Below are 14,878 nucleotides of genomic sequence, written 5' to 3'. Positions count from 1 at the left end.
TCCTTGGAATGTAGAAGATTGAGGGGAGATTTGATAGAGGTATATAAAATATTGAGATATGTAGATCAGGTAAATGCAAACAGGTTATTTCCACTGAGGTTGGATGGGACTACAACTAGAGGTCATGGATTAAGGGTGAAAGGTGAAAATTTTAAGGGGAACTTCGAGGAACGCCTTCACTCAGAGGGTTGTGAGAGTGTGGAACGAGCTGCCAGTGCAAGTGGTGCATGTGAGCTCGATTTCAATGTCTAAGAGAGGTTTGGATGGGTGGTAGGGATTTGGAGGCTATGGTCCCGGAGCAGGTCAATGGGAGTAGACAGTTTAAAGGGTTTGGCATGGACTAGATGGGCCAAAGGTCCTGTTTCTGTGCTGTACTTTTTTATGACTATGATGAAAAACTCATCCATCACTTGTAGCAAAAGACATTACATTCCACTAAGCTGCTGTGCAAAACAAATCTCCTAATCTTTCTTGATCTTTTAGTAAACACGAGATTCTGCCAATGCTGGATGTCCAGAACAACAGACACAAAATGCTGGAGGAACTCAACAGGTCAGGCAGTATCTATGAAGTGGAATAAAGAGCTGAAATTTCGGGCCGAGACCTTTTTGCCATGATTATTGATCTTTTTGTGACACTTTCGAATGATGACCCTTGTGACTCCAGCTACAGGAAAAAATCTCTCTCATCAACTCTCACCTTAATTTAAAAAGAATTGCATTTAATCTCCATGCGGTTTTTTTGTGTGCTTAGTACCTCATAATTTTAGTTCCCCACCCATAGCATCATCCTGCTGAAGCTATGCAATGCTATAAAGAAAGTCTTGTCAGAACTTGCTGTGTATTAATTGTCTTCCTTGTTTCCTGCCTTTCAGCAGTGTCTATGATTCAGAGCTACTTTAGAAAGCTATAAGATGCTTTGTGAATATTAAAAGAGATCAGAAGTATTACAGAAATTTCATGACGTATTTGTCTTCCAATACTGCCCCTTGTTTTGAGTAGCTTTAATCTATGCTCCCACACTGTCCAAAGCCCCGTAGAATGCATCAAGAGTACCTCAGAGTCATACAGCAAAGAAACAGGTCTTTCAGCCCAACTGTTCCTGGATGACCAAGATTCCCACCTAAGCTCATCACAGAGGGTGCCATGGTAACGTAACGTTAAGCCTGATGCTTTACAGTTTGCAGTGTACAGAGTTCAGAGTTGAATTATGATATACGATTATAAAGACTCACAGTCCTCTTTTATTGTCATTTAGTAATGCATGCATTAAGAAATGATACAATATTTCCTCCGGTGTGATATCACAAAACACAGGACAGACCAAGACTAAAAAAAAACTAACAAAACCACATAATTATAACATATAGTTACAACAGTGTAACAATACCATAACTTGATGAAGAAGTCCATGAGCACAGTAAAAAGTTTAAGTCTCTCAAATGTCCCACATCTCATGCAGACGGGAGAAGGAAGAAAAACTCTCCCTGCCATACCCGACCACGGTCCGACTCTGAGTCATCTGAAAACTTCAGCTCTGATCAGCTCTCTGACGCCAAGTACTGAGCGCCATCTCTATCCGAACGATTCGACCTCCATCTCGCTCGCCAACAGCAGGCAAAGCCAGGGATTTTGAGGCCTTCCCTCTGAAAGATTCCCGATCATGCAGTAACAACGGCAGCGAACTGGCGTTTCAGAAATTTTTCCAGATGTTCCTCTGTGCTCTCACGTCCGTCTCCATCAGATCAGAATTGTCCACGGCCCCTATTTAATGGATACGATATCATTTTTCACCGGAGGGCTGCACACACGCAGCACACTGCTCTCTCTCCTCCCACTGTAAAATTCCAGCGCCATTCTGAAAGGAGACTCTCTATGTCCTCTCTACATCCTCCCTGTGGAGTGTGTGGGATTTCCCCAGGCCCCCTGGTTTCCTTCCACTGTCCAAAGACGTAATAGGTCATTGTAAATTGTCCTGTGATTAGGTAAAAACCAGGGTTGTGGGGTTGCTGGGGTGGTGTGGATCGGAGGGCCACAGGGACCTACTCCGCATTGTATTACTAAAACAATAAAGTCTGGCCCATATCCTTCCTCATCCACATTCACGTCCAAGTGCCTCAGCCAAGCCCTCTGCCAGCTCATTCCGTGACCTGTTGAATTTATTGGTCTATTTAAAATAAGCACTTGAATAGACAGACCTGACCAATGCCTTATAAAGCTTCAGCATTACATCCCTGCTTTTACATTTTAGTTCTCTGGAAACAAATGCTAACATTGCACTTGCCTTTCTCACTACCAACTCAACCTGTAAGACGGCCTTCAAGGAATCCTGCGCGAGGGCTCCCAAGTCCCTTTGCACTGAAGATATGCCATCTGAATTGAATTTGCACTGTATGTTGGAAGGGGTTCGACTATGATTTCATACTGAGCTCCTCTACAGAGTCAAAGTTCTCACTCTATATGTGTTGTACACCATACAAAATAGCAGTCCAAGGACTCATGCATAACCCACATTAAAAAAAGGCATCTGTTAGTCTTGCGAGACCATGGATCTGCGCCTGGAAAGTCTTCACTCTCCAGGGCGCAGGCCTGAGCAAGGTTGTATGGAAGACCAGCTGCAAGTCTCCCTTCTCCACGACACTGATGTTGTCCAAGAGAAGGGCATTAGGACCCATACAGATTGGCACCAGTGTCGTCGCAGAGCAATGTGTGGACACAACACGTTCCCTCGGCTGGGGCTCGAACTCACGACCTTCAAGTAGCTAGTCCAATGCCTTAACCACTTGGCCACGTGCTCCACATCAACTATCTTTTTAATCTGACTGTAATAGACTTAGATAATGAAAGTAGTACGTGCTTTTGGGTATTCTTAGATATTCCTATTGGTTGTATCTCTATAAGTCGAGAGACATTTGCAACTCTAAGCAGAAGCTGTCAGAGTTGGAAACAGAAGAGGTCTCATAGATAGGGAGGGTGGTGAAAAAGTGGCACGGTAGCGTAGTGGTTAGCACAAAGCTTTACAGTACCAGTGACCCAGATTCAGTTCCTGTCGCTGCCTGAAAGGAGTTTGTACGTTCTCCCCGTGACCATGTGGGTTTCCTCCGGGTGCTCCAGTTCCCTCCCACAGTCCAAAGACTGATTAGTTGGTGAATCGGTCATTGTAATTTGTCCCATGATTAGGGTAGGATTAAGTCAGGCGTTTGGACCGTTCGGCTCCTTTACGGACCTTACCCAATAAATCTTTGATTAACTCATTCCTCTCTGATTCTGGGTCGACGGACATTTGGCGTTTTTTGCATCCTTAGAAAAAAGATTTTTCTTTTTTTTCACATGTTCACCATTCCTATTCAAGAATTGATTATTTCTTTATTGACTCTCGTCTTATTTCTTCAGTTGATTAAATGTGATTATGACTCTATAACCATTTCGGATCATGCTCCACTTAAGCTTTCTATTAAAATTCAGGCCAATACACAAAATAATAGACAATGGCGTTTTAATTCGCTGTTGCTTCAGGACTCGGATTTTGTTAACTTTATGAATGAACAGATTGATCTTTTTTTTACAATCAACTACACAGAGGGTATTTCTGTGAACATCCTTTGGGATACTTTTAAAGTTTATATTCGTGGTCAGATTATCTCGTATTCTGCTGCTTTGAGGAAGAAGCTGAAGCAGGAGGAGTTGGTAATGATGGACAAGATTAAGGAAATTGATAAGAAATATGTTACAGCTCCCTCTGATGGGTTGTATAAACAAAGAACTGAACTTCAAATGGAACACAGTTTATTACTTTCATCCTCGATTGTAAATCAATTAAAGAAAACAAGAAGTGAATTTTATGTACATAGTGACAAAGTTGGCAAACTGTTGGCTAACCAACTGAAGACTAATTATACTAAATCTCAAATTAATCAGATTTATAATCAAAATGATCGACTGATATTTGATCATGCTGAGATTAATCAAACCTTTTTTGATTTTTATTCCTCCTTACATCAATCAGAGTCTTTACGAGACTCTAAATATATGAATGACTTTTTAGATAACCTAGATTTCCCCGAGATTTCACAGGATATGTCTTCTATGCTAGATACTCCCATTACCACTGATGAGATTAAGAATGTTATTTCCTCTATGAACCTGGGGAAAGCTCCTGGCCCTGATGGGTTTACCACGGAATTTTATAAATTTTTTGCACCTTCATTAATCCCTTGGTTTTGTAGGGTTTTGGAGGCTTCATTAAAACTTGGTAAACTTCCCGAAACCTTCTATAGAGTGTCAATTTCTCTAATATTAAAGAAGGATAAAGATCCTGCCCAATGTGCATCTTATAGACCAATATCTTTATTAAATGTTGATTCTAAAATTTTTTCTAAATTATTAGCAAACAGATTAGAAAAAGTACTTCCTTTTATTATCTCGGAAGACCAGACGGGTTTTATTAAAGGTCATTACTCTTTCTATAACATTTGCACACTGTTAAATATTGTTTATACCCCCTCACAAAATGTTCCTGAGTGCGTTATCTCTTTAGATGCTGAAAAAGCCTTTGATAGAGTAGAATGGCCTTACTTATTTAAGGTGCTTGAAATGTTTAATTTTAGCTCGAAATTTATATCCTGGATCCAATTGTTATATCATTCTCCTATGGCCTCAGTCCGTACTAACTCTTTAAGCTCACCTTTTTTCCCTCTTTTTCGAGGTACCAGACAAGGCTGTCCTCTTAGTCCTTTATTGATATTGCATTAGAACCTCTTGCAATTGCCATTCGAGAATCTCCAAATATTATTGGGATAACTCGGGGCTTAAAGTCCCATAAAATATCAGCTGATGACTTACTTTTATATATTTCTAATCCTCAAAAATCCATCCCTGCTGCTTTAGATTTATTAGCACAATTTGGTCTTTTTTCAGGTTATAAATTAAATCTTAGTAAGAGTGAACTTTTCCCGATTAACAAACAACTTCCCTTGTATCATAACTTTCTGTTTAAATTGATTAATAATTATTTTTCATATCTTGGGATTAAAATTACTTGTAAACACAAAGATCTATTTAAGACTAATTTTTTACCCTTAATTGATCATATTACTCAACTTTCATCTAAATGGTCTCCATTATATTTAACTTTGATTGGTCGTATTAATGCAGTTAAGATGTTTATTCTGCCAAAATTTTTATATGTATTTCAGGCATTACCGATTTTTGTTCCAAAATCTTTTTTTGATAAAGTTGACTCTAAAATTGCTTCATTTATTTGGCAAAATAAAAACCCGAGATTGGGTAAAATACATTTACAGAAAGCTAAGAGAGATGGAGGTTTTGCATTACCTAACTTTAGATTCTATTATTGGGCAATTAATATTCGTCACATGAAATTTTGGTTACTTGACCAAGATATACTATCCATTCCTAAATGGGTAGTATTGGAATTACAATCTGCTCAGGGCTATGCACTTGGCTCTATTTTAGGTTCTTCTCTTCCTTTCGATTTGAAACGCCACAAACAGGTCTGTAACCCAATGGTTAAATATACCTTACGTATTTGGTTTCAATTCAGAAAATTTTTCGATCTTAACCAATTTGGGCTAGCGATCCCTATTTTAGGTAACATATTTTTTCCTCCCTCTTTCAGGGATCATGCTTTTCAAATTTGGAAGACTAAGGGTATTTCACGGTTTTTGGATTTATTTTTAGATGGTTCCCTTATGTCTTTTGAACAATTATCTAATAAATATAGTTTACCAAGAATACATTTTTTTAGATATCTTCAAGTTAGAAATTTCCTAAGTACTATACTTTCTTCCTTTCCAATGCTCCCTCCTACATATATTTTAGATACTATAATTAACCTTAATCCATGTCAGAAAGGTTCAACAGCCATTATTTATAATATTATTATGAAACTTAGGAAAGCTCCATTTGATAAGATTAGGTCAGATTGGGAACAGGAATTGGGTTCTATTATTTCAGTGGATGACTGGGGGCAGATTTTACAATTAGTCAATACTTCCTCTATCTGTGCTAAACATTCCCTAATTCAATTTAAAGTTGTCCATAGAGCACATATGTCCAAAGATAAATTAGCTCATTTTTATTCTCATATTAATCCTTTTTGCGATAGATGTCCGGGGCAGATAGCCTCTTTAACTCATATGTTTTGGTCTTGTCCTACTCTGGAAACTGTTTGGAGAGACATTTTTAATATTATCTCAAAGATATTGAATATAGATATCTCTCCTCATCCTATCACTGCTATCTTTGGATTACCTAAAATTTCCAGTAATCTTTCTCCTTCAGCCCGTAGAATGATTGCATTTCTTACTTTAATGGTGAAAAGATGTATCTTACAACATTGGAAAGAGCCTAATGCTCCAACTACCTTTTTTTGGTTTTCCCAGACGATATTATGCTTAAATTTGGAGAAAATTAGAAGTAATCTTTATGATTCTTCACTTAAATTTGAACAGACCTGGAGATCTTTTATTCAACATTTTCATTTAATGTAATTTTTTTCTCTTTTGGGAAATATTTATATTTCCTTCTTGCCTTTTTTAACTGTTTCTAATGGAGGTCGGGTTTGAGGACGTGATTTTAAGTTCTTTAACTCTATTTGTTTCCAAGTTAGCCCATTGCTTTGCTTTGCTTTTAGTTTAGTTGCACGGTGGGTTTTGTTTTGGGGTTTTTTTGGGGGTTTTTTCCCTTCTCTATTGATATATATATAAAAATTAGTATACTATTATTTTACCTTATTATTTTATGTTTAAATTGCACTGTTTGTATTAATTCTTTTTTCTGTATTAATATCTCCTGTAATTTATTATATTCTAACAGTGTATTAGTGCCTATATGGTTTACCTTTTGTATACTTATTCAATAAAAAGATTTAAAGAGAAAGGATTAAGTCGAGCGTCATGACTGAAAGGGCCAATTCCACACTGTATGTCAATTTAAAAAGACAATTTGCAAACTGACCAATGAGTGCAGGAGCTGGGAACTTAGGTTGCAGTTGTACCAGGTGTTGGCAATCTTGTCTATTGTGTAGCTTTGGTTAAAGACATCATTAAGCTGTGAAGAGTGCAAAGATGACTTACCATAATGTTGCCATGACTGAAGAGCCTGAGCTATAGGGGGAGGTTGGGCAGGTTAGGAGTTTATTCCTTGGAGTGCAGGAGACTGAGGGGTAACATTATAGAGGCATATACCATCATGAGGAGCGGAGATAGAACGAATGCATGCAGCATTTTTCCCCAGGGAGAGGGAACAAAAAAAAACTAAAAGACATAGCTCATGAATCGGAATCAAGTTTATTATCACTGGTAAATATTGTGAAATTTGTTGTTTTGTGGTAGGATTGCAGTGCAATACGTTAAATATTACTACGTTACAATAAGAAATTAGATAAAGTGCAAAAAGAGAGCAAAACCGTCTCCATGGACCACTCAGAAATCTGATGGTGGAGGGGGATTAAGGTGACAAAGATTTGAAAGAGACTCGAGGGGCAACTTCTCTATGCAGAGGGTGGCGAGTATATGGAACGAGCTGCCCAAGGAGGTGGTTGAGGTAGGTACAATTTAAAAAGGCATTTCGGCAGGTATATGGATAAGAAAGATTTAGACGGATAGGTGCCTAATGCAGGCAAATGCATCTCGGTCAGCACGGGCAAGCTGAGCCAAAGGGCTTGATTCCCTCTTGTGTTACCCCACGACTTGTAACATTTCAGTAGGGGTTCGGTACAGTCCAGTTATAAAATGTGCACTTAAATCAGCGAGCACTTCATAAATAAAGCCAATAAAATGATAAAATCATGATTTGTTACAATGACCATGCTTGATCTCAAGCCATTGGGAGGGAACCAATCTGTGATAGTTGAGGTGGTTCACACTAACTGCAAACAAAAGGTGCATTTAATTCACTTGCCTGAAACTGACTGTATTCACAGATTAGTCCTGCAGTCACCTTGTATGTCTAAATTCCATCAGTATATTTACTGTGGTGTCCCACTGAGATAAACTTACCTTGCTCCCAGCCATGTGTAGATTGCGGTGTAGTCATTGCTGTATGAGGCTTTGTTCCAGCTGTGTATACAATACATTTTTTGCCATCACTGCTCTGTGTGAGATTCCCAAGGGTGTACACAATGTGGTTTTACAATTTTCTCTCAGATCTTTTGCAGATAAAGGAGGTGTTGAATGGGTGACATTTGGTTTAATGTAGAGCTTTGTCATCATGAAACTCCACCCCATAACGTGGATGCAGTCACAGTGGTCATCTAGAGGGTAATATTACCCGGCTTGCATTCACGCTGGCCCAGATAAAGTGTGCTGTATTAATTACACATTTAATGACTTTCGCTTGAATCTTTTAAAGTTAGCTACAAGGCAATAAGATTGAAATAGTGGAACTGTTGGTGAACATTTTGTACAAAGTATCAGTTAAGTGATAAGGAGCAGCAGTAGGCTGACTGGTCTTTGGAGAACGTTCTGACAATTATGTAGATCATGGCTGTTACTCCGCTTCGTTGCCATTTCCAGCTCTTCCCCACATCCCTTGATTTCTTACATGCCCGGAACTCCATGAGCACAATTACTGATTCTCATTCAGTGTCCATGGTAGAAGATTCCGAGGTTTCACCACCCTCTGAGTGAAGAAAACTTTCCTCATCTCAGTCTGAAATGGTCTACCCCATTTTCTCAAACTCTGCCCCCTGGTCCTACACTCCTCAGCCAGGAAACAACCTCCCTGCCATTGCTGGATTTTCTACGCTTCAGTCTCCTCTCATTCATCCCAACACTGGGCAAGGCAGTCCCAGTCAACTCTTTCTGTCCTGACGCTGGCAAACTGGGCACCCTTGGCACCAGGAACACGAGGAAATCTGCAGATGCTGGAATTTCAAGCAACACACATCAAAGTTGCTGGTGAATGCAGCAGGCCAGGCAGCATCTCTAGGAAGAGGTACAGTCGACGTTTCGGGCCAAGACCCTTCATCAGGACTAACTGAAAGAAGAGCTAGTAAGAGATTTGAAAGTGGGAGGGGGAGGGGGAGGGGGAGATCCAAAATGATAGGAGAAGACAGGAGGGGGAGGGATGGAGCCAAGAGCTGGACAGGTGATTGGCAAAAGGGATATGAGAGGATCATGGGACAGGAGGACCAGGGAGAAGGAAAAGGAGGAGGGGGGAAGCCCAGAGGATGGGCAAGAAGTATAGTAAGAGGAACAGAGGGAGAAAAAGAAGAGAGAGAAAAAAAATTAATAATAAACAAATAAATAAATAAATAACAGATGAGGTACGAAGGGGAGGTGGGGCATTAATGGAAGTTAGAGAAGTCAATGTTCCTTGGCACCAGTCTGCTGAACTTTTATTCCCTATGAACATCCTTTCAGAGATAAGGAGACCAAAGCCACACAGAATACTCCAAGTGCCATCTTGCCAAGGCCATAAACCACTGCAACCAGACTTCCCTACTCCCCTATTCAACTCTTCACAGAAGACCCACCATTGTACGGTTAACCCTGCACTGTGTTTCATTTGCAGAAGGAGTGCCTTACACCACCTTTGGCAGAGACGCATCTCCACCCCGCCACCCTATAGTGTACATACTTCGATAATAAATATACTTCGAACCTTTTTTTGTTACAACTTTATTATTGTCACACTTACCAAGATATAGTAAAAAAAAGCATCTTTTTGCAAGCCCTCCAGACTCGTCATTCCACAGCATAATGTGCACAGGGGCAAACAATAACAGAATGCAGGATATGGTGTTACAGTTACAGAGAGAGTGCAGTTCAGGTAGGTGACTTGTTGATATTGATCATGAAAAGTTGGGGGACTGCTCTGATCACTCGCAGCCTTGCGATCCATTTATTCCCACTCCTTGATCTCTGTCTGTAAACGATATCCATTGACATCCTGACGAAGGGTCTCGGCTCGAAACGTCGACTGTACCTCTTCCTAGAGATGCTGCCTGGCCTGCTGCGTTCACCAGCAACTTTGATGTGTGTTGCTTGAATTTCCAGCATCTGCAGATTTCCTCGTGTTTGCGACATCTGTGTTCCATCCAGTTCCACACGTGCTAACCAATCTTGACCAACCTCCAAAGTTCAAAGTAAATTTTATTTTCAAGGTACATGCATATCACCATATTCAACCCTGAGAATCATTTTCTTGTGTGCATACTCTGCAAATCTATGGAATAGTAACTATAACAGGATCAATGAAAGATCAACCAGCGCGCAGAAGACGACGAACTGTGCAAATGCAAATATAAGTAAATAGCAATAAACGAGAACATGAGATAATGAGATAATAAATCCCTGAAGTGAAACCATGGGCTGTGGGAGCTTTTCAATGATGGGGCAAGTGAGTGTAGTTACCTCCTTCCATTCACGAGCCTGATGGCTGAGGGGTAGCAACTGTTCTTCAACCTGGTGGTGCAAATCCTGAGGTTCTTTTACCTTCTACCTGATGGCAGCAGTGAGAAGAGAGCATGACCATGGTCGTCGATGCTACTCAATAGTTGGGAGGGCTTTACCCGCAATGTGCTGGGCTGAACCTCCAGTGGGAAACCTGATTGAAAGCCTTTCAGAACTCCAAGCAGCTGATGTCCACCAATTCCCCCAATCTACTGCACCAGTCACACCTCAGGCGACAACAGCGAGAGTGTCAAATATAATTTTCATAGAGTCAAACAGCACTGAAAGAGCCACTGGTACCATTCTGGCTATCACAAGAACACCTACACCAATCCCATTCACCAGCTCTTGGCTTACAGCCAAGGAGTTTCAAATGATGATCGAAATAGTTCTCAAATGGTTTCCAACATCCCTCAGGTTAAACATTCCTCATTACACGCATCCTCCGGGTGAAAAAAATTCCTTCTCAAGTCAGCTTGAAATCTCTTCCACTTACTTTAAACCCCTGCCCTCCAGTTATAGACAGCACTGCTGAGCAGTAAGTTCAAGTTTATTGTCATTCAACCACACACAAGCATGCAGCTAAACAAAACAACTCTCCCAGGGATCAAGGTGTAAAACACAGTACATATAATCACATACACCACAGAATAATATTAACAGGTTAAAAAGGGATTCTGTAGATGTACAAGTTGAGATAAAGTGTATTAATGACATTAGTTAAATATACACCAGTATAATGCTACTGGCGCTGTCATAAACAATGTGTACTGGTTGGTAGCAGGGGTTCAGACGTCTCACAGACTGGGGGAAGAAGCTGTTACCCAGCCTGACAGTCCATGTCCTTATACTGCGGTACCTTCCGCCTGATGATGGGGGGGGGTCGAACAGATTGTGGGGTGGATTGGGAGGGGTTCTTGTCAATGCTGAGGGCTCTGTAAACAGTCCTTCTGGTGTATGTCCTGGAAGATCCTGAGGATTCATGTTTTGTACTGTCTATCCAATCTCTGTCCCCCGTGATGTTGTGAACTTTTCATAGGTCCCATCCTTCTTGTCAAGATACTCGGCTATCACATCTTTTTCATCTCAGGTCCCTGTATTTTCTCTACACTAGTTCCTTCTGTTCGCTCTGCTTTCCATTCTAAATAGGGACGTCACGCATGCTGCCCTCAAATCCGATGGAAGATATCCGAAGAGGAGAGAATTTCAGGAGCTGGTCCCACTGCACTCACCATCTCTGCAGCCAACTCTGTTACTTTGCTAATTATTTACAAATCACAGTCACGGCCTGAGATCAACCCAAAGAGTTTGACATCCAATGAAAATATTGGAGATGTAGTTGCTGTTGGAGAGAGTTATGATTTAAGAGAAGTTTGGATAGGTACATGGATGGTGGAGTATGGGGGGCAATGGTCCCAGTGAAGGTCGATGGGGGAGGGGGGGGACGCATTTTAAATGGTTCAGAACAGACTAAATGGGCTGAAGGGGCTGTTTCTGTGCATTACTTTTTTTATGACTCCACAAATTCCTAGAAAAATTCTATGGTGGTTAATTTGACTACAGTAAAATCCCACAAGGAACAAAAACTACGACATGAATTTCTGAGCACATTGAACATAACAAGATGCAAGCCATTTCACAGAAATATTTTCAAACAAAACTGACATTGTGACAGATCATTGTTAATAGTCTGGCGGGTGGCAGTCAAAGGACTAGCGGAGGAGCTGATGATTACTGAGAAGACGGTGGAGGAAGGTGAGAGTGGTGAGGACTTTGCTATCAAGGAGATGGGGACAAAATTAGTATTTGCTTTATTATTACCACATATACTGAGATACAGTGGAAAGTCTGTTTTACTTTGTTTTGGCATCTATACAGATAATTCCAAACTTGGCCACTATCAGGTACACATGTACATCTGCTCATTAATGCAAATGTCTAATCAGCCAACTATGAGGAAGCAACTCAATACATGAAAGCATGCAGACATGGTCGAGAGGTTCAGTTGTTCAGACCAGATGTCAGGATGGGGAAGAAATATGACCTAGGTGACTTTGACTGTGAAATGATTGTTGGTGCCAGACAGGGCAGCTTGAGCATCTCAGAAGCTGCTGATCTCCTGGGATCTAGAGTTTACAGAAAATGGTGCGATAAACAACAAAAAAAAGCCTTCACTGAGCAACAGTCCTGTTGGGAAAAGACGCCTTGTTAATGAGGGAGGTCAGAGGAGAATGGTGAGACTGGTTGAGGCTGACTAGAACAGCCTTGCTGAACGATTCACAAAACCAATAAAACAAGCCCTCAAGACTTCAATGGGAAGTGCATCCCTCAACCAGCATCATAGCACTTTCTTGCTGGCATACCACAACTTACCTCATGCCACCAGCAAAATGGCTCCAGCCATTGTACTGATGAAAAGACAGCTTCATGCCCAGCTTGTCCTGCTTAGACCCTCCCAAACGCAAAGCAGGTTGTGCTAAAGGAACAGAAAACCCAAGCAAAGAGATGGGCCAAAGTGAAGTACAGAGGGTTCACAGCGGGAGAAAGAGTACTCGCCCTGAGCTACATTTCTGGAACAGAGTTGGTACCCCTGATGTCGGTGGCAGAAGCCGGTCCTGTGCTGTACACAGTGGAAACTAGTAACCACAACATCTGGAGCCTACTGCTCTATTCCCTCTATTTCCATGGCTGTGTGGCCAAGTATAGCTGAAATACCATCTGTAAATCTGCTGATGACACAACAATTAATGGCGGAATCTCAGATAGAGATGAGGGCATACAGGAGCGAGGTATACCAGCTAGTTGAGTGGTGTCGCAGCAACAAACTTGCATTCAATATCAGTAAAACGAAAGACCTGATTAGGGACTTAAGGATAAGACGAGGGAACCTCAACCGATCCTCATAGAGGGGTCAGAAGTGGAGAGAGTGAGAATTTCAAGTTTCTGGGTGTCAAGATCTCTGAGGACCTAACCTGGTCCCAAAATATCGATGCAGCTATAAAGAAGGCAAGACAGTGATTATATTTGATTAGGAGTTTGAAGAGATTTGGTATGGCACCTAAAACACAAACTTTTATAGATGTACCATGGAGAGCATTCTGACAGGCTGCATCACTGTCTCTTGTGGGGTGAGGGGTGGGGGGGCTACTGCACAGGACTGAAAGCTACAGAAAGTTGTAAGATTAGTCAACTCCATCTTGGGTACAAGCCTTTGGAGTATCCAAGACATCTTCAGGAACAATGTCTCAGAAAGGACCCCCAATATCCAGGTCATGCCCTCTTCTCATCGTTACCGTCAAGAAGGAGATACAGAAGCCTGAAGACACACTCTCAGCGACTCAGGAACAGCTTCTTCCCCTCTGCCATCTGATTCCTAAGTGGACATTGAACCATGAACTCTGCCTCACTTTTTTAAAATCTATATTATTTCTGTTTTTGCACTACTTTTAATCAGTCTAACACACATGTAATGCCCTGGTTCATATTTTTGTTTACTGTTATGCTGTTCTGTATTTCATTTTGTGCTGTTCTCTGCAAGCTGCTTGTTTGTGTCACTGCTGAAGATAAGAGGTAGGAGAATTGTGAGCCATCCAATTGGGATGGCTGGATTAAGGATGGGGGGGATTCTCTGGGTGAGGGACACTAAGGTGGGGCTTGGAGTCTTTTGTTAGGAGATGAAGAGAGAAGATACCGGGGAGAAGTCATCACAGGATTCGACCCGGAGCAGGGCCGTGATTTGACGAAGCCCGGGGTGAGATTGGGGAGGATGGGCAAAGGGGAAGACGTGAGCATATTAGACTGTTCCATTAAAATGGGCCATTTCCTTCTTTTGTTCTCTCTTTACTAACCCTTTAGTCAAATTAATCACAAAGCTAAATCTTTTAACTGTAAGTAGAGTACTGTCTGTTATTTCGCGACACTTATTTGTTATAGGGCAACAAATCATGCAGCATCCACAGAAACGGGAGATTTGTAGTGGGCTCGCCCCTCACTCCCGCACGTTTAATGGGGCCGGAGATTCTCTTCCCTAGTCTTATCCAGCCAATGGAACTGGAGTGTTTCATACATATATGTTTTCTGTAATTGAATTATTTATTCTTTCTATAGTATCGTGTATTACATTGAACTGCGGCTGCTAAGTTAACAAATTTCGCGACACGTGCGGATGATAATAAACCTGATTCTGATTCTGGAGAAGGCATGTCAATCAGCAATTGCCCACTACTGAGGTTACTGAAAACCAACACAAACTGACCAGTCTAGATCCAGACGTGGAAAGGGAGCAGGATTCTGAGACAACGACTACAGGACCTGCGCTAAGACGAAATGAGGCAGCCAGTGCTCCCCCATCACCAGCGCTTTCTGAGGTGCCCCCATTGACCATGCAGTACCCAAGCCAAATTCTATGCATATGAAACACTCCGTTTCCATCACCTGCATTTCGGGACAAAGCATCAACAT

This window comes from Mobula birostris, chromosome 27 (assembly GCF_030028105.1).
Source record: "Mobula birostris isolate sMobBir1 chromosome 27, sMobBir1.hap1, whole genome shotgun sequence".
Lineage (NCBI taxonomy): Eukaryota > Metazoa > Chordata > Chondrichthyes > Myliobatiformes > Myliobatidae > Mobula > Mobula birostris.
Note: the sequence above shows the minus strand (reverse complement) of the source record.